The sequence below is a fragment of the Poromitra crassiceps genome, assembly GCF_964638095.1.
Source record: "Poromitra crassiceps genome assembly, chromosome: 2".
Classification (NCBI taxonomy): domain Eukaryota; kingdom Metazoa; phylum Chordata; class Actinopteri; order Beryciformes; family Melamphaidae; genus Poromitra; species Poromitra crassiceps.
The window spans coordinates 43945125-43963204 of record NC_139624.1 but is presented as its reverse complement, the minus strand read 5'-3'; the positions used below and the strand labels follow the sequence as shown (position 1 = coordinate 43963204).

The 18080-nt window shown below is 45.0% G+C and overlaps 1 pseudogene across 1 annotated transcript; it reads left to right on the top strand.

Moving 5' to 3' along the window:
* The first annotated feature begins 201 nt into the window (after positions 1–201).
* LOC310772541 (protein SCO2 homolog, mitochondrial pseudogene) lies at positions 202–3180 on the top strand (annotated as a pseudogene). The gene is made up of 2 exons (XR_014554022.1): positions 202–296; positions 2267–3180. The product of XR_014554022.1 is annotated as a protein SCO2 homolog, mitochondrial pseudogene (transcript).
* Positions 3181–18080: the final 14900 nt, after the last annotated feature.

Below are 18080 nucleotides of genomic sequence, written 5' to 3'. Positions count from 1 at the left end.
CTGACAGATGTCGAATGAGTCGTGGTGATTCGTGCTTTAAGTAACTCCGTTAGCTTTACTCTGACTGCATTTACTAGAATTAGCCACGTACAGCATTCCATTTCCCGAGAGTTTTATGCTGAAAATAGCACTAATCTATATAATCTGTTTCACCTCTCAATATTTTCCCTACTCCCTGTTTGTCGAATCAGCTAACATGAATTTACACAAGTCATCATGATCATGTTCACAACCCGGCTGCCTCACTACATCTAGCTACTCGGAAAGGTCGGAAAGGTCGACTGCGTGACCACTAGGTAAATTCACCACTTATTTTCTTTTTTGACGCGTTATCTCACACTAATATAGCTTGTCATCTTAAAATAATCAGCATGGTGTTTTGCTAATCCGCTAATTGCTAATGTTCCTTTGATGTTGAATTGGTTTGTTTATATAGGCGGTTTCAACTCGACAACATAACGCTTCTAAATTGCAACTAGCCCCATAAGTGCAGGGTTGCCAACTTTGGGTATCTGGCTGGAGTGAGATTTTGATATATCCTGGACCGCTCTGGAGGACATGTGGCTTAGTGGCTATGCAGCCAGTCAGTGTTAATTGGCGTGAGAATTGTTTGGGCAGAGTGAGCGCATGAGATTGAATGTGAAAGAGTGTTGTGAGTTGGCAACCCTGCATAAGTGACGCTACTACTGTAATCCGTATACTATTACACTCGTACAGTAGCTCACACTCAGCTCCAAAGGCAATAGGGGGGAACGGCTGTTCAAAACGCTCGATCCTACCCGTCTCCAACGTCCGATTGCAGATCCGAAGATATACTAGTCAGGAACTGGAAGCCAGTAATTTAGCCCGGGCGGTTAAAATGATACCGTGAAACAACAGTTTAAAAGCAGTCTTTCCACAGCCTGTGCCGTATTTAGGAGAGGAGAAGCTTTCTAGTGTCGACAGGAACCTTGGGAGTTTGAGTATTTCATGAGCTTCAGGTGCGCTGGATTTGATGATTTGATCACTGAGCCGCGAGAGTTTGGGAAACATGCCTTTAGCTATGCTGCTCCTTTCTCCTGGAATCTGCTACAAAAGGATTTGAAATTACATTCCCTCATTAGGATGGATTATTTCAAAGAACAAATTGGACAACTGCTGGCAAAGGAGTGCTCATGTTTTTAAATTTGCCTTTATTTAAATTACGAACCAATTTTATTTACTTCTCGTGTGACCCTATCGTCTTGTATTTGTATTGTCTTGTGTGTTGGTTTTAATGTATTATATGTGGAATTAACTGTATGCTGCTTTCTTGACCAGGGCCCACTTGAAAAAGAGATGGAAATCTCAATGTGATTACCCTGGTTAAATAAAGGATAAATAAAAAATAAAATAAATACGGTAACTGACACACACACACAGCTAACATAAGCTATCTGTTCCAAACTGTTCCCTAGCAACACAATTATGTGAAAACCACCTATAAATTATATTACCATATAGGCTACAGTATACCACCCTAACCATGTTACAATCCATACTTTTATTTTAACCAGGCTAATAATTACACTTCCATTTTGATTGTATTAATTCATTGTTTACTCTTTTCCTTCTTTTGTCATTCTGACTGTATTCTGAATTGCTGTATGTCCCACAGAGAGATTCTTCATCTCTGTGGGACTAACCTAGCGGTGTTGCCAACTCTTTTCCAAGGAAAGTAGCTATTGGCTGCTCAGAAAGTCATTAGAAGTCGCTAGATGATGTCACATGCTAATTTGCATAATTATGCATGTCGTTGTGAGATACTGAGCCAGATTCAGCATATGCCGTTATAAATGACAAGCAAACCCTATGTGCTGTGTGTATATCTGTGTGAAGCACTGACAAACCCTATGTGCTGTGTTTATATCTGTGTGAAGCACTGACAAACCCTATGTGCTGTGTGTATATGTGTGCTGTGTGTATATCTGTGCTGTGTGTATATCTGTGCTGTGTGTATATCTGTGTGAAGCACTGACAGGGAGAGAGAAACCCCGGCAGCAGCCGCACCAATTTATTGCCAAAAATGCACTGGATTCAACACATTAACGTTGCTTCTCATGGTCAGGAAAAGTCACCAGATTTGTCGCTAGTCGCTTTTGAGAAATAAAGTTGTCAGGGCGGTCTGAAAAGTAGCTAAATATAGCGACAAAGTTGCCAAGTTGGCAACGCTGTAACCTAGTGTAATAAAGGTTAAATACAATTCAATCTAAAGAAAACACAACACCCATCTTGTCTTTCCCTACAGGAGAAGGACGCCGGTTTGGAGAGAAAGATGCTGGGACTTGGATGCTTTGCAGGTGATGTCCATAGCGGCAGAAGACTTATGAGATGTGTCGTGCAGCAGAGTTTTTCTCTCATACAGAAGATGTGGGTCTCATCACAGCCACTAACCAGAGGACGCCATCACACTCTTTGGTCTTTATCACACCGAAGGCATCCTCCTCCTCGGACCCAGAGATGCTGTCTCTCTCAAGGCCCCAACCGCTCCATGGAAACAGCCAAAATCAAGCTAAGGAGCAGGCTGGTGGTGACACTGCTGTTTGGCGGGGGCTTGCTGGGCGCCTGGTGGTACGTCTACCAGGAGAAGCAATGCAAGCTGCAGAGGCAGCGTGTGGAGCAGCTGAAGCAGGTCGCCCTGGGTCAGGGCAACTTCAGCCTGCTGGACCACATGGGCCGGCCCAGGACCAAGAAGGACTTCCTGGGGAACTGGGTGCTGCTGTACTTCGGCTTCACCCACTGTCCCGACATTTGCCCCGACGAGCTGGACAAGATGAGCGCTGTGGTGGCCGCTCTGGACCGTGACTCGGCCCTGCCGCCCGTTCAGCCCGTCTTCGTGACGGTGGACCCGGAGCGGGATGACGCGGCGGCACTGGCCAAGTACGTCAAGGACTTCCACCCCCGGCTGCTCGGGCTGACGGGCACCGCAGAGGAGGTGAAACAGGCGGGGCGGGACTACAGGGTGTACGCTAGCCCGGGCCCCAAAGACGATGATGGGGACTACATAGTGGACCACACGATCCTCATCTACTTGATCAACCCGGATGGCCTGTTCTTGGACTATTACAACCGGATGAAGAGCGAGGAACAGATTACAGAGAGCATCAGGAACCACATGAAAGTCTATGTGAAGCTATGAGGGAGTGGGCCACGTTCCAACCCCACTGCGTACAAATACCACGGTTTTACACTTTCAAAATGCATGCATTTAATACGCAAAAGTCAAACTTTCCTGCAGGTTATATGCAGAGCGATAACCGGCTCGCCCTGCCCAGCGGGCGAGCCTCCTGCCAACATCCCGCTACTTCCTTACATTGGCAGCTCTCCTGGTTCTCTGGTGGGGGGGAAGACCACTGGACCAGCGAGCAAGTCTCTCGGGCAGCTAAGGGACTCTTGCAGGCTTCTTGGTTATATCGCCGGCTCCCCTGGTGGGGAAAGCCCGGTGGCGTGATGTCAACCACTCGACTGTCACAAAAACAACTTGGTTGGATTTAGGAAACTAAAACAACTCGGTTAAGGTTAGGCAAGTAAAACAACTCGGTTGGGTTTAGGCAACCAAAACAACTGGGCTAAGGTTACACAAGTAAAACAACTGAGTTGGGTTTAGGGGTTGGGTTTGGGTCTGGGTTAAAAACGGTTCCACGTCAGGAGGCAAACCAGCTCTCTCATGATGAGTAAGTTGAAACTGTTTTATTTATTATTAAGGAGTCTGATGGCCTGGGGAATGAAACTGTTCCTCAGTCTGCTCGTACAAGTTTTCTGGGTTCTCTATCCTCCCTGATGGCAGCAAGGAGAACAGGTTGTTGGGGAAATGTATTTTGTTAGTATATATATAACAAAATGTATTTTGTTAGTATATAAAATATTTCCTCCTGAATTCCCCCCTTTTTTACTTTTTTACATTTTCTACCATTGAGTGGTATGTTTTGTACATGGTTTGTATGTGTGAAGTTGTCCTCATTCTATTCTGGTGAGTATCTCATTGGGTAATTGACACCTGCCTATCAGCCAATCAGCAATTGAGGACTTAAATGAACCTGATGAAGCCTAACGTGAAATGCGTTGTTCGCCTTCTTTCATTTGTTTTAAATGTAACAAAATAAAGTGTCCATCTTTCCTATCCTGGGAGGTGCTGGAGAACCTCTTTTTTAATCTTGTGATTCACTCTGCACCAGCCGGCACCCAGGAGAGTAGCGGGTGGGGGTGACAATGCATCAAGAGGCATACAAATAAAGACGCATGCACGCTTCTCCATAATCTAGGCCTTTGCACTTACACAGCTGATTACCCCTGCTTTAGTCATCAGCCTATAAGAACACTTGTAGGTTGTTAAAGCAACAGATAGGCTACCCACCAATGAAATGGAGGGAAAAACCAGTAGTTTTTGGTTTTTCATTAAAAGAAAGTGGTGGTATCCATACTGTTGCAAATGAGTATCCAGTGCGCTCCGTTTGGAGAGGCGGGCGGGGGAAACACAGTATTTGAGGCTGGTCACTTTTTGCTGTTTGGGGATGGGGATGATTGTTGCTGCTTTGAAGCAGGGGGGGACTCGTCGGAGGGAGAGAGACTGGTTGAAGATGTCTGTGTATACGGGTGCCAGCTGGTGGGCGCAGGCCTTGAGGACCCGCCCCGGGATGCCGTCCGGCCCGGCCGCCTTGCGTGGGTTGATACGCAGGAACGACCGGCACACTTCATCCTCAGTGATGGTGAGAGGGCGGTCTGGGTCTGTGGGGTGGTGGAGGTGATGGGGGGGGATGGGAGGCGCTCTGGCAGAGGGGTCGAACCTAGCGTAGAACGCGTTGAGTTCGTCCGGTAGGGTGGGTGACGTGCTGGGGTTCTGTCATTTCACCTCTTTGAAGTCTGTAGCAGCATGGAGGCCTTTCCACAGGTGTCTGGGGTTGTTGGTGTCCAGTTTTGACTCCAGCTGCCTTCCATAGTCTCTCTGTGCTTTTTTAATAGCGGTCCGGAGGGCATATTGTGCCTGCTTGTATTGTTCTGGTGTGCCTGAACTGAAGGCGGTGGTCCTGGCGTGTAGGGCAGCCCTGACCTCGCTGTTGATCCAGGGCTTTTGGTTTGGCATTATTTTTACTTTCTTTGTGGGGACTATGTCGTCGGTACACTTCTTAATGAAGCATGACACCGTCTCTGCGTACGCGCCCAGGTCTCCTGCCGCTCTGAACTCCTCCCATGCTACTTGGTCAAAACTAGTCTGGGCACCTTCCACCCCGCTTTTTGTCATGGGGCGTAAACCACGGAACCAGAATGAACTCCGGAAGGCAGTGCGCCAAAAAACATCTGTGTTGCTGTTAGCTTGATGTCTCTTCCCTCGATTAATTGTCTGATGCAAAGCTTCTGTATTGGCTTAAAAGATGTGAGATTGTGAATCCGCAATGTTTCTAAAATAACTTCGGTACATCCATCTTTTGTTTTGTTGTTTGCCGTTCTGATACTTGGGTCAAATTGTCAAGTTAACGTGAAAGTTGACGAGCTAGAAACGCTGCCATCCGGTCTAGGGCGGGCTCTAGGCCGGAACCAGTAGGGTGACAAAATCAATTGTGGGCGGGAGCCAGGCTCTTTCTCGCCGAGAAGAGCCTGGTGACGCGAGGTTAGGTCAAAACAGTCCCTCAGGATGTCGTCTGATTGGTCTGACCAGCAGTGGGCGGTTCGGAATGCTGGGGGCTGTTTTTTCAGTTTGTGTTGATACCTGGGCAACAGCAGGATGGAGGCGTGGTCTGATTTGCCGAGGGGTGGGCGAGGTACGGCCTTGTAGCTATGGCGGATATTTGTGTAACATTTATCCAGTGTGTTATTGCCTCGAGTGGGGAAGTGAACATGCTGGTACAGCGTGGGCATTCTTCCTCTCAAGTTTGCTTTGTTAAAATCCCCAGTCACTACCAGGGCCATTTCTGGTTGTTTTGTCTCCTGTGCGCTGATCGCTCGTTGCAGCTCCTTCAGTGCGACCATGGCGTTTGCTTGTGGGGGGATGTATACACCCATCACGGTTACTGTTGTGAATTCTCGAGGACTCCAGAACGGCACGCATTGGAGCATTACATATTCAAGGTCCTCCGAGCAGTATCTCCCAATGACTGTGATGTTAACTGTGATGTATTTGATGATGTAGTCCTTGGTAATATTCCCCGGGGTGCCACCGGAGGGCGATGGTGGGTTTGACATGGTGTTGTATGCTTCCGGTTCCTGTCTGTCCAGTGTGGAATAAAGTAAATATCGAACAGCAGTGAAATTCTCTCTCTCTCTCTATCCTGTTATTATACAGTAAATAAGTACAGCAAGCTAAAGCTTGTGAACATTACAATTGGCGACGAGTACGGTACACCTGGCGTGCACTACGGCGCGGGAGTGACGAAGAATCCGCGTTCGTTGTTGTGGATTGCTTTAGTTAGCTAGCTTAGCTGATAACGTGTAGGCTAGGCTAGAGGCAGTGCCGTGTCTGTAACGTTACGTGACAAGACGACATGGCGGGGATCATCGGTCATATCGATGGCTTTGATGAGTCGACGGAGCAGTGGTCAACATATGTGGAGAGGTTTGAACTTTTCGTGCTGGCAAATACAATTGACGATAAGAAGAAGCCGCCAGTTTTCCTGAGTGTGATCGGGCCGGCAACATATGGACTGCTACGCAGCTTGATTGCTCCAGACAAGCCCGGAGACAAGAGTTATGCTGAAGTAGTGGGAGTGTTAAAAGCCCATTTCTCCCCGAAGCCCATTGTAATTGCAGAAAGATATCGCTTTCACAAAAGAAACCAAGCGGAGGGGGAGACATTAGCACAATATATTGCAGATCTAAAAAGACTGTCGGAGCACTGTGAGTTTGGGGCTTATCTACAAGAGGCTCTGAGGGACAGGTTTGTCTGTGGCCTCAACAGCGAGTCCATTCAGAAGAGGCTGTTAACAGAGACTGCCCTCACCTACCAGAAAGCAGTGGAGATAGCCGTTTCCATGGAGACGGTGACAAGGGAGTCCCAGCAGCTCAGCAGCTCCCTGAAGGTGAACGCCATGTCTTTCCCAGCTACGCCGGGGAGGAGATGCAACCGGTGTGGCAGGACAAATCACACTGACAGTGACTGTTTCTATAAAGACCAGCTCTGCCACCGCTGCGGTAAGAAGGGCCACATTTCACGCACATGCCGAGAAAGCAAGCAGGAAAACAAAGCAGGAAATGCAACGTGGGAGAGAAAGGATAATGCAGGGAGCTCAAGATGGGAGAAAAGAGGAAAGAAATGGAATGAACGCTCTAAGAGACAGGTCAATAAGCTGGATACCAGTGCCAAGCAAAATGACACTGATACGGATTCAGATGAGGAATTTAGCCTGCACATGGTACAATTAGCTTATAACGGCGCACAGAGCGAAAATGTCATTCAGCAGGACAATCCAGCCTATTCAGTAATCTGGGTCAGTCCTAAAGTAGAGGGATTAACAACAGAGATGGAGTTAGACACTGGTGCAGCAGTCTCCCTCATTTCAGAAAATCTGTACAACACAAATTTCAAGCATATTCCCCTGCGCCAAACCCACATCCTGCTGAAAACCTATACAGGTGAAATGATTCCCCCAGTGGGGGTTATGAAAGTTAGAGTGAAGCTAAATAAACAGAGCGCTCGACTCCCGCTCTATGTGGTGAAAGGTGATGCACCACCACTGTTTGGTCGTGAGTGGCTGAGAAAAGTGAGGCCAGACTGGAGAGCGATAAAAAAGATACATCACATGCAGACAGACACGTTGGAAACAGTGCTGGGCAGGCATGCTGATGTATTCAAAGATGAACTGGGGACACTGAAGGGTTTTGAAGTTTCCCTAGCACTCAAACCAGAACATCAGCCAAAGTTTTGTCAGGCTCGTGTAGTTCCATATGCTATCAGGCCTAAGGTGGAGGAGGAGCTAGAGCGCCTGCAAAAATTAGGTGTAATTTCCCCAGTGAAATTCAGTGAATGGGCCACCCCCATAGTGCCGATCATAAAGAAAAAGGGGGGGGTACGCATTTGTGGGGATTTTAAAGTTACAGTCAACCCTGCCCTCCGCGCTGAACAATATCCGATTCCTCGGATCGAAGATATGTTTGCTTCCCTAGCAGGGGGGCAGCGTTTCAGCAAACTCGATCTCGCACAAGCATACCTACAGGTACCAGTTCAGGAGGGCTCACGGGGTTATCTCACCATCACGACACACAAGGGAATGTTCCGCTACAACCGGCTGCCCTTTGGAATAACGTCAGCGCCCTCTATCTTCCAAAGAGTCATGGATCAAGTTCTTCAGGGGCTCCCCAATGTGCACTGTTTTCTGGATGACATCCTAGTGACAGGACGTGACGACGCTGAGCACCTGAGAAATCTGGAAACGGTGCTGAGCCGCCTGGAGAACTGTGGCCTCAGAGTGCAGAAAAAAAAGTGTGAGTTTTTCAAGGGCTCACTGGAATACCTGGGGCATATCATCGACGCCACGGGCCTTCACAAATCCCCAGAGAAACTCAGGGCCGTTGCAGAGGCCCCGGCACCAGTGAATGTAAGCCAGCTCCGCTCCTTTTTGGGGCTGATCAATTACTATGCCAGATTCGTCCCAGACATGGCAACGATGCTCAGCCCCCTGCATGCATTGCTTCACATGGAGACAGAGTGGGGATGGTCCCCAGAATGTGAAAAGGCATTTTGCATGACAAAAGAACAGCTGCTCTCAGAAAGAGTGTTGACTCATTATGACCCCAAGCTGCCGATCATTCTGGCATGTGATGCCTCGCCCTACGGAGTGGGCGCGGTGATTTCCCATATGATGCCGGGTGGGCAGGAGAAACCCATAGCGTTCGCCTCCAGGACATTGAGCAAAGCAGAGCAGAATTATGCTCAAATTGAGAGGGAAGCCTTGGGAATCATATTCGGCGTGCGCAAATTTTTTGGATGGGAGGCGCTCTGGCAGAGGGGTCGAACCTAGCGTAGAACGCGTTGAGTTCGTCCGGTAGGGTGGGTGACGTGCTGGGGTTCTGTCATTTCACCTCTTTGAAGTCTGTAGCAGCATGGAGGCCTTTCCACAGGTGTCTGGGGTTGTTGGTGTCCAGTTTTGACTCCAGCTGCCTTCCATAGTCTCTCTGTGCTTTTTTAATAGCGGTCCGGAGGGCATATTGTGCCTGCTTGTATTGTTCTGGTGTGCCTGAACTGAAGGCGGTGGTCCTGGCGTGTAGGGCAGCCCTGACCTCGCTGTTGATCCAGGGCTTTTGGTTTGGCATTATTTTTACTTTCTTTGTGGGGACTATGTCGTCGGTACACTTCTTAATGAAGCATGACACCGTCTCTGCGTACGCGCCCAGGTCTCCTGCCGCTCTGAACTCCTCCCATGCTACTTGGTCAAAACTAGTCTGGGCACCTTCCACCCCGCTTTTTGTCATGGGGCGTAAACCACGGAACCAGAATGAACTCCGGAAGGCAGTGCGCCAAAAAACATCTGTGTTGCTGTTAGCTTGATGTCTCTTCCCTCGATTAATTGTCTGATGCAAAGCTTCTGTATTGGCTTAAAAGATGTGAGATTGTGAATCCGCAATGTTTCTAAAATACCGTACTTCTTCCAATAAGCGCCTCCACTCTAATTGCCGCCGGGTCTTCCATTTACCGCCTGGTCCAAATTGATTTAGCATAATAAGCGCCTGACTCTAATTGCCGCCCGGGCCGGAAATGGAATATTTTTTTGGTTACCGTTGTTATTGTTGTTTTTGTCAAAACTGCCTGTACCTACCCTCTTGTGTGTACTAAGTACTATCTCACTGGTTTAAACTGCCTGTACCTAGCCTCTTGTGTGTACTAAGTACTATCTCACTGGTTTAAACTGCCTGTAACTAGCCTCTTGTGTGTACTAAGTACTATCTCACTGGTTTAAATAAGCAATTTGATACTTTACGTTTTTGGGTTAGGGTAGGCATTTATGTTAAAAAAATAATAACCGCCTGGCTCAATTATGCCCAAATGGAAATAACCGCCTGACTCTAATTGCCGCCTGGTCTTCCTTTTACCGCCTGGTCCAAATTGCTTTAGCATAATAAGCGCCCGGGCTCTTATTGGCAGAATTACGGTAACTTCGGTACATCCATCTTTTGTTTTGTTGTTTGCCGTTCTGATACTTGGGTCAAATTGTCAAGTTAACGTGAAAGTTGACGAGCTAGAAACGCTGCCATCCGGTCTAGGGCGGGCTCTAGGCCGGAACCAGTAGGGTGACAAAATCAATTGTGGGCGGGAGCCAGGCTCTTTCTCGCCGAGAAGAGCCTGGTGACGCGAGGTTAGGTCAAAACAGTCCCTCAGGATGTCGTCTGATTGGTCTGACCAGCAGTGGGCGGTTCGGAATGCTGGGGGCTGTTTTTTCAGTTTGTGTTGATACCTGGGCAACAGCAGGATGGAGGCGTGGTCTGATTTGCCGAGGGGTGGGCGAGGTACGGCCTTGTAGCTATGGCGGATATTTGTGTAACATTTATCCAGTGTGTTATTGCCTCGAGTGGGGAAGTGAACATGCTGGTACAGCGTGGGCATTCTTCCTCTCAAGTTTGCTTTGTTAAAATCCCCAGTCACTACCAGGGCCATTTCTGGTTGTTTTGTCTCCTGTGCGCTGATCGCTCGTTGCAGCTCCTTCAGTGCGACCATGGCGTTTGCTTGTGGGGGGATGTATACACCCATCACGGTTACTGTTGTGAATTCTCGAGGACTCCAGAACGGCACGCATTGGAGCATTACATATTCAAGGTCCTCCGAGCAGTATCTCCCAATGACTGTGATGTTAACACACCAGTTTTCGTTAACCATAAGACAGACGCCCCCTCCTTTCACCTTACCGTATCGTTTGTTTCTGTCTCCTCTGAATACACTGAATCCTGGTAACGCGATAGAATGGTCCGTTGTGTCAGGAGTAAGCCAGGTTTCCGTTAGGCACAGAACGTTACATCGCGCTATGTCTTTTTGGTATTTTGCACGCGCTCTTAGTTCACAAAGTTTATTTTCCAAAGATTGGACATTTGCCAGGAGTACGCTGGGGAGAGGTGGTTTGTCCGCGCGTTTCCTTAAGCGAGTGAGAATCCCTCCTCGCTTCCCCCTCCTCCTGTGCTGTTTTATGAGTTCAGGAAATGTTGGCCTATAGGCTGGACAGCCAATATGCCATCATCAATCAGCATAACATTAGGGAGGCATATGACAACTTCAAATGTTTGTTAAAAAGCGAATAATTTATGTTTTTCATGTCATTCGTTTTTTCTTCTGTTAATGGAATGTAAAGTTATTTATTTGTAGGCTCCAAATCCTATTATTTCATTCAATGGCCTTTGTGCCCTAAAAAATGTGTGACACCGAAAGCCAAATGGCCTTGCCCCTAAAATGACTTAATAATATAATATATTATTAATAATAATTAATAGAATTATTCACCTCCTTCGGTAAGCTGTCCGGATACACAATTAACTGGACAAAGAGTGACTTTATGCCTCTCTCTGATGTCTTGATTTCTGATGGCTTTCTGGAAAATCTCCCATTCAAATTGGCAAAGGACCACCTCACCTATCTTGGCTTGACCATACCCAGAGATCCAAAACTAATATTTGAGTTGAATGTTGGTGATTTTGTTTTAAGACTTAAACAATGTATAGAAAACTGGAAAATCCTGCCTCTGTCGATGATTGGCCGCATAAACTCATTTAAGATGGTTTCACTCCCCCAGGTTCCTCTATATGTGTCAAAACTTCCCCAACTTTCTTACATCAGCTTTTTTTTAAACTGGACTCCATAACTCTGTCTTAAATCTGGAACTGAACCGTATAATTTCGAAAATTCATTTGGAAAAACCTAAGTCTGAAGGAGGGCTGGCCTTACCAGTGTTTAGGCACTACTACTGGGCTGCTAATGTTACGGCTCTAATGTTTTGGTTTCAAGGGACCCCTGGTAATCTAACTCCCGGGGCCCCCCTGTGCCTGAAAATGGAGGCCAGCTCTATTATCAACTCTTCACTGCCAGTTCCAGCCATACTATTTGCTAAGTTAGAGAACCCTGGGACCTTTAAGTTTTGTTGTGAAAAACTTTGTCAGAATTCTAAACCAAATTAGGAGAGTTTTGAGTCTACAGATGTTTCTGTCTACACGCCAATTTGTTTCAATCACTCTTTTCTGCTTCCATGGTCAGACAGAAACTACCATGTCTGGAGTGAGAAGGGGCTAGTTTCCATCAAATACCTATTACATGGATGGTCATTTTGCATCCTTTGATCTACTGAAGAGGAAGTTTGAGTTGCCCGGCACGAACTGGCTCAGATTCCTTCAACTCAGAAATTATGTTCGATCCAAGATTTGCACCTTTGAAGTGCTCCCAAAAGAACATGCTTTTTTCGATGTATTGCTAAGCCCTCCTCACTCCAAGCATCTCATTTCTAGATTTGTATGTCTGTTTGACAACTGCACAACAGCCTCTAGGCTATTAAATGTTTTTTTGATGATCCACAATGCTACACCATGAAATTGATTACCAGGAGCCGCTCTTCAAATTGGCGTACATAATGCATAATCCACAGAGCAGTTACTGCAAGTGAATAAAATGTAAGGTCTTCCTCCCTTAAAACACAGCAGCGGGCGGTGTAAACCTTCTAATTGTGCTTAAATTGTTGTTTGTTTTTGTGGGTGTTCCTTGCCTGTCTGTCTCTGTTTGATGATGTCAGAGCTGATTGATGGGAAGAGAGACATCTGTCAGAGGAGGGGAACATTTTTGGGTAACGCTTTAGAATACAGCCCGCAAATAAGCATGTAGTTAGAGTATAACAACGGGGTTTAGGGCTGTAGTTATAGTCTAACTACGGGGTTTAAGGAGTGAATTATAAGATCTGTACTTATAGTCTAACTACAGGGTTTAAGGAGTGTAGTTATAGTATAACAACGGGGTTTAAGGAGTGTAGTTATGGTATAACAACGGGGTTTAAGGAGTGTAGTTATAGTCTAACAACAGGGTTTAAGGAGTGTAGTTAGAGTATAACAACGGGTTTAAGGAGTGTAGTTAGAGTATAACAACGGGGTTTAAGGAGTGTAGTTAGAGTATAACAACGGGGTTTAAGGAGTGAAAAAATACTTTAACTAGAGGGTAACAAGATCTGTACTTATAGTCTAACTACGGGGTCGCGGGCTGTATTATGAAGCAGGGGACAAATGTTTGTACTTATAGGCTAATTACGGGGTACCACACTGTACTTACAGGGTAACTACGGGGTTTAAGGAGTGTAGTTAGAGTATAACAACGGGGTTTAAGGAGTGTAGTTATGGTATAACAACAGGGTTTAAGGAGTGTAGTTATAGTCTAACAACAGGGTTTAAGGAGTGTAGTTAGAGTATAACAACGGGGTTTAAGGAGTCTAGTTAGACTCTAACTACACTCCTTAAACCCCGTTGTTATACTCTAACTACACTCCTTAAACCCCGTTGTTATACTCTAACTAGACTCCTTAAACCCCGTTGTTATACTCTAACTAGACTCCTTAAACCCCGTTGTTATACTCTAACTACACTCCTTAAACCCCGTTGTTATACTCTAACTACACTCCTTAAACCCCGTTGTTATACTCTAACTACACTCCTTAAACCCCGTAGTTACCCTGTAAGTACAGTGTGGTACCCCGTAATTAGCCTATAAGTACAAACATTTGTCCCCTGCTTCATAATACAGCCCGCGACCCCGTAGTTAGACTATAAGTACAGATCTTGTTACCCTCTAGTTAAAGTATTTTTTCACTCCTTAAACCCCGTTGTTATACTCTAACTACACTCCTTAAACCCCGTTGTTATACTCTAACTACACTCCTTAAACCCGTTGTTATACTCTAACTATACACTCCTTAAACCCTGTTGTTAGACTATAACTACACTCCTTAAACCCCGTTGTTATACCATAACTACACTCCTTAAACCCCGTTGTTATACTATAACTACACTCCTTAAACCCCGTAGTTAGACTATAAGTACAGATCTTATAATTCACTCCTTAAACCCCGTAGTTAGACTATAACTACAGCCCTAAACCCCGTTGTTATACTCTAACTACATGCTTATTTGCGGGCTGTATTCTAAAGCGTTACCCATTTTTGAAATGAAATGAATCCTTCAGAAGAGGTGAGAAAAATATCACAGTTGTATCACTGATGTTGCAACACACTCTCTGTCCTAATGCTTTCTTTATATCTTTCTCTATGGAAACAGAGATACACCAGCGGACCCAGACAACACCACTGTCGTCAGTGTGACAAGACATTCACAAGCCTTCACACCTTAAGGCGTCATCAGAGATTTCACTCAGGGGAGAGATCTATCTTACTCTTGTCAGCACTGTGGGAAATCTTTCAGAGACTCAAGTCACCTAAGACGACATCAACACATCCACACTGAAGAGAAGCCCTTCCACTGTGACCAAAGTGCAAGCAGTTTCAGTGACTCAACAAAACACAAACGCATTCACACTGGAGAGAAGCACTTCCAATGTGACCAATGTGGTAGCAGTTTCAGTCAGTCAAGTGACCTAACAACACACAAACGCATCCACAATGGAGAGAAGCCCTTCCAATGTGGCAGCCGTTTCAGTCGCTCAGGTGACCTAACGAGACACAAACGCATTCACACTGGAGAGAAGCCCTTCCACTGTGACCAATGTGGTAGCAGTTTCAGTCGGTCAAGTGCCCTAACAACACACAAACACATTCACACTGGCAAGAAGGCCTTCCACTGTGACCAATGTGGAAGCAGTTTCAGTCGGGCAAATGACCTAACAACACACAAACGCATTCACACTGGAGAGAAGCCCTTCCACTGTGACCAATGTGGAAGCAGTTTCAGTGACTCAAGTGACCTAACGACACACAAACGCATTCACACTGGAGAGAAGCCCTTCCACTGTGACCAATGTGGGAGCAGTTTCAGTCGCTCAGGTAACCTAACAACACACAAACGCATCCACACTGGAACGGGCTACTGGTGTGGCCGCTGTGAGAATGTTCGCTCAGTCTTCTAATCTGAAGAAGCACCGCTGCATCTAACCTGTTGAAGAGCGCCCTCCACTGTCTGCAGCGGGAGCAAGCCTCTCTGTCCAACCAAACATCATAAATAAAAGTTCAGTGATAGCAAAGTCTGACTGTGCAGAACTGTTTGTTTCTCAACCATAACATCTTGGCATTGGATTGTAGAATGTTAACCTCAATGTAAAAGTCATTACAAAGTAAATAACAGTATGGATGGAAAGCTTCAGAAATTGCGGTTTGAAGTAAATCACAATGGACGTGTGTTCTACTGGAAATTTCTTCCCCTTGCTTTTGAGGTTTTAAGACTTTGGAAAAGACAAGCCTGGATTTGAACCCACAACCTTCCACATGATGAGAGGCTGCTGCCAGTGTTGGGGAAACTTCTTCAAAACTGTAGTTTACCAAAACTACTAGCTGCATCCAGATGAAAAGTAGTTAAACTAGATCTTAACTTAACCCCCCCCCTCCCAACAAAAGCTTGTCAGACTAAAACTACAACTGAAATGATCACAATCTGATATAACCAATAACAATCTCATATTGCTAGACAGAGGTACAACTGAACAGACACTGAGTAAAGTGTAGGTGTGTTTGATCTAGTAAAGTAGGTCTACAATCTGACCCGCACTCAGGATGTGTGTGTGTGTGTGTAGATGTTTTGCTAGTCAAACGATGCCTTCTTGCATGTTCTTTTTTCTTTTCTGGAGGAAACCCCAGGGAAGGACGGGGAGAACATGCAAACTCACAGAAAGGCCCTTTTGACGAGCTAGCCCACCTCGGCAGTAGGCGCTGAGGACATGGGGGGACACACACCCTCAGTGCCCACAGCGACCCAAGCGGGAATAGAACCCAGGACCTTCGTGCTGTGAGGTGGCAGTGCTACCACTGTGCCACCATGCCCTGGTTATGATACAATTGGTGCATTAAGTGAAAATTATGTGCATATGCTTTCTCTTTCACTTTTAGCCCAGACACAGTTCTAAGAAGGTGGTAGCTTGTAGCCTAAATACCTTGTAGCTACATAGGGTGAATGCAAAAGGAAAAATACTGCATTATTTTTGGAATATTACTTTATTATGAGCATCAGGTAAACTCAAGTAAGATCTACTTTCCAAAATGGATGTCTAGAATTGTGTGTGGAGGGGGATCATAGATAGGCTTTTCCCAATAGATGTGTGACTGAAAATGCAATGATTGACAGGTCATTACCACCACTGTGATGGTGACTTCCTCTAGGAGGCATCTTGTATGAATTAGTCAATCAGGCTGTCAATTAATCAATCAATCAGTTCCTATTTGTCTAATGGGTTTGTTTTCAGTTCATTTCCTCACCTACAAATTGTTGCATGGGAATAATCCTGTGACTTTTCTCAAGGGAGAGACTGCTTTCTGGACATGGAAGGGATATGAAAATACAAAACCAATGAAAACACAAATTTATTCATCACCAGTGCTGTAAAAAATAATTCAAGCACAGTAGTTCATTTTCTTCCTCACTGAAAAACATGCTTTTTGCTGATACAGTACAGTACATAGTTTTGGACAATATGGAAATGCAGGGCAAAGATGGAAAACAAACACCCTAGCAGGATACACACTAAGATTCCCAGCAAAACCACATGACAATGTTGTAATGCAATGAGAGAGCCTTGCAGTACTAACTGGATAGTCTATTGATATGATTCAGTGGTGAATTATTTTTAGATGCTGTTGACTGATGAATGCCAAAATAATCTAAGAGATGCGAAATAGTCAACGTTGAAATGCATGAACATCAATACTTTTCCTACATCCACAAGTGTTTAGTTTTTTAGTGTCCATCTTTTTCCTCAACTCTATTTCTCCTTTTTATTTGTTTCTGCTTGCTATTCTAACCCTAAAATTAGATTTTCATTTGAGATATTTAGCTGACACTCTTATACAGGACAACTTGCAGTGGGGGTTCAATGTCTTGCTCAAGGGCATTGGCGGTTGCAGGGATCGAACCTGTGATCTTTCAGGTACGAGACGGTTTCTGGAGTTGAGTTTCCTGACTCCTCTCTCTGTCCTGTTAACAATGTCAAATCCACTGTTCTGTTGCGTTAACACTCTAAAGCGAGCAACTGTGGTTTATTGGCTTGTACTCTGTGCTTTATTGTGCGTGACAAACACAGGGAGTGATATGTCATATGGGAAAAACTAATGTTCTGTAACGACTACTGTTAATTGGACAAGGTCTTTCGATACTGCTGGGTGTGTGTGAGAAGTCAGAGGTTGATTAATCACTGTTGAGATTACAGTATGTTGTACTATTCATTACGACAAAAGCATGTAATGATGTGACATTATGGCAATAACAAGAGGGTACCTTACTGTGATCATGGTACTATATCTACCTTGAATAATAAAATAATATTTCTCAGCCATGAAGACCCTTCTGAAGACAGGACAAAAAGACAGAAGGAGTTTAAACATTTATTATCCAATTCAAATTATTTTCTTGTCAAAAAGAAATACAACCTTTATGTAAAAAATGTTCTCTAACATCCAATGTCTGATCATTTTATTAAATGACAATGTTTTAGAAAAAACAAACAAATTTTAAAATGTGACGCATTTTTTTTTAATTAAAAGAAGAAGAAAACAGATCAAATCAGATAATGCTGTATGCGTGAATGAATTCGTGCTTGTGCTGTACACAGTACCTAAACAATTCATTTAACATTACATGCTGGTTGTACTATGACAATACATTTTGCTCGTACAGTAGAAAAATAGGGAAAAAATAGTATTTTTTGTAACTTTTTTTGTAATTTGTTGTTTTTGTATACTCTAGTAGCTACTGTATAGGCTGGTTATCAATCAGTGTAGTCTGCAAGCTAAAGCAAATTGCAGGAACAGTTTTGAAAATGGACACCTATTAGAAAATGTTGGATCACACAAAACAAATGATCTTAACTTTCTAAAGGCAGAACGTATGGTTGACAAGATTAAACAGACTGGAATCTATATTGTAGAGACACTGAATGATGAACTTGGCCTGACATTTTTATCTTG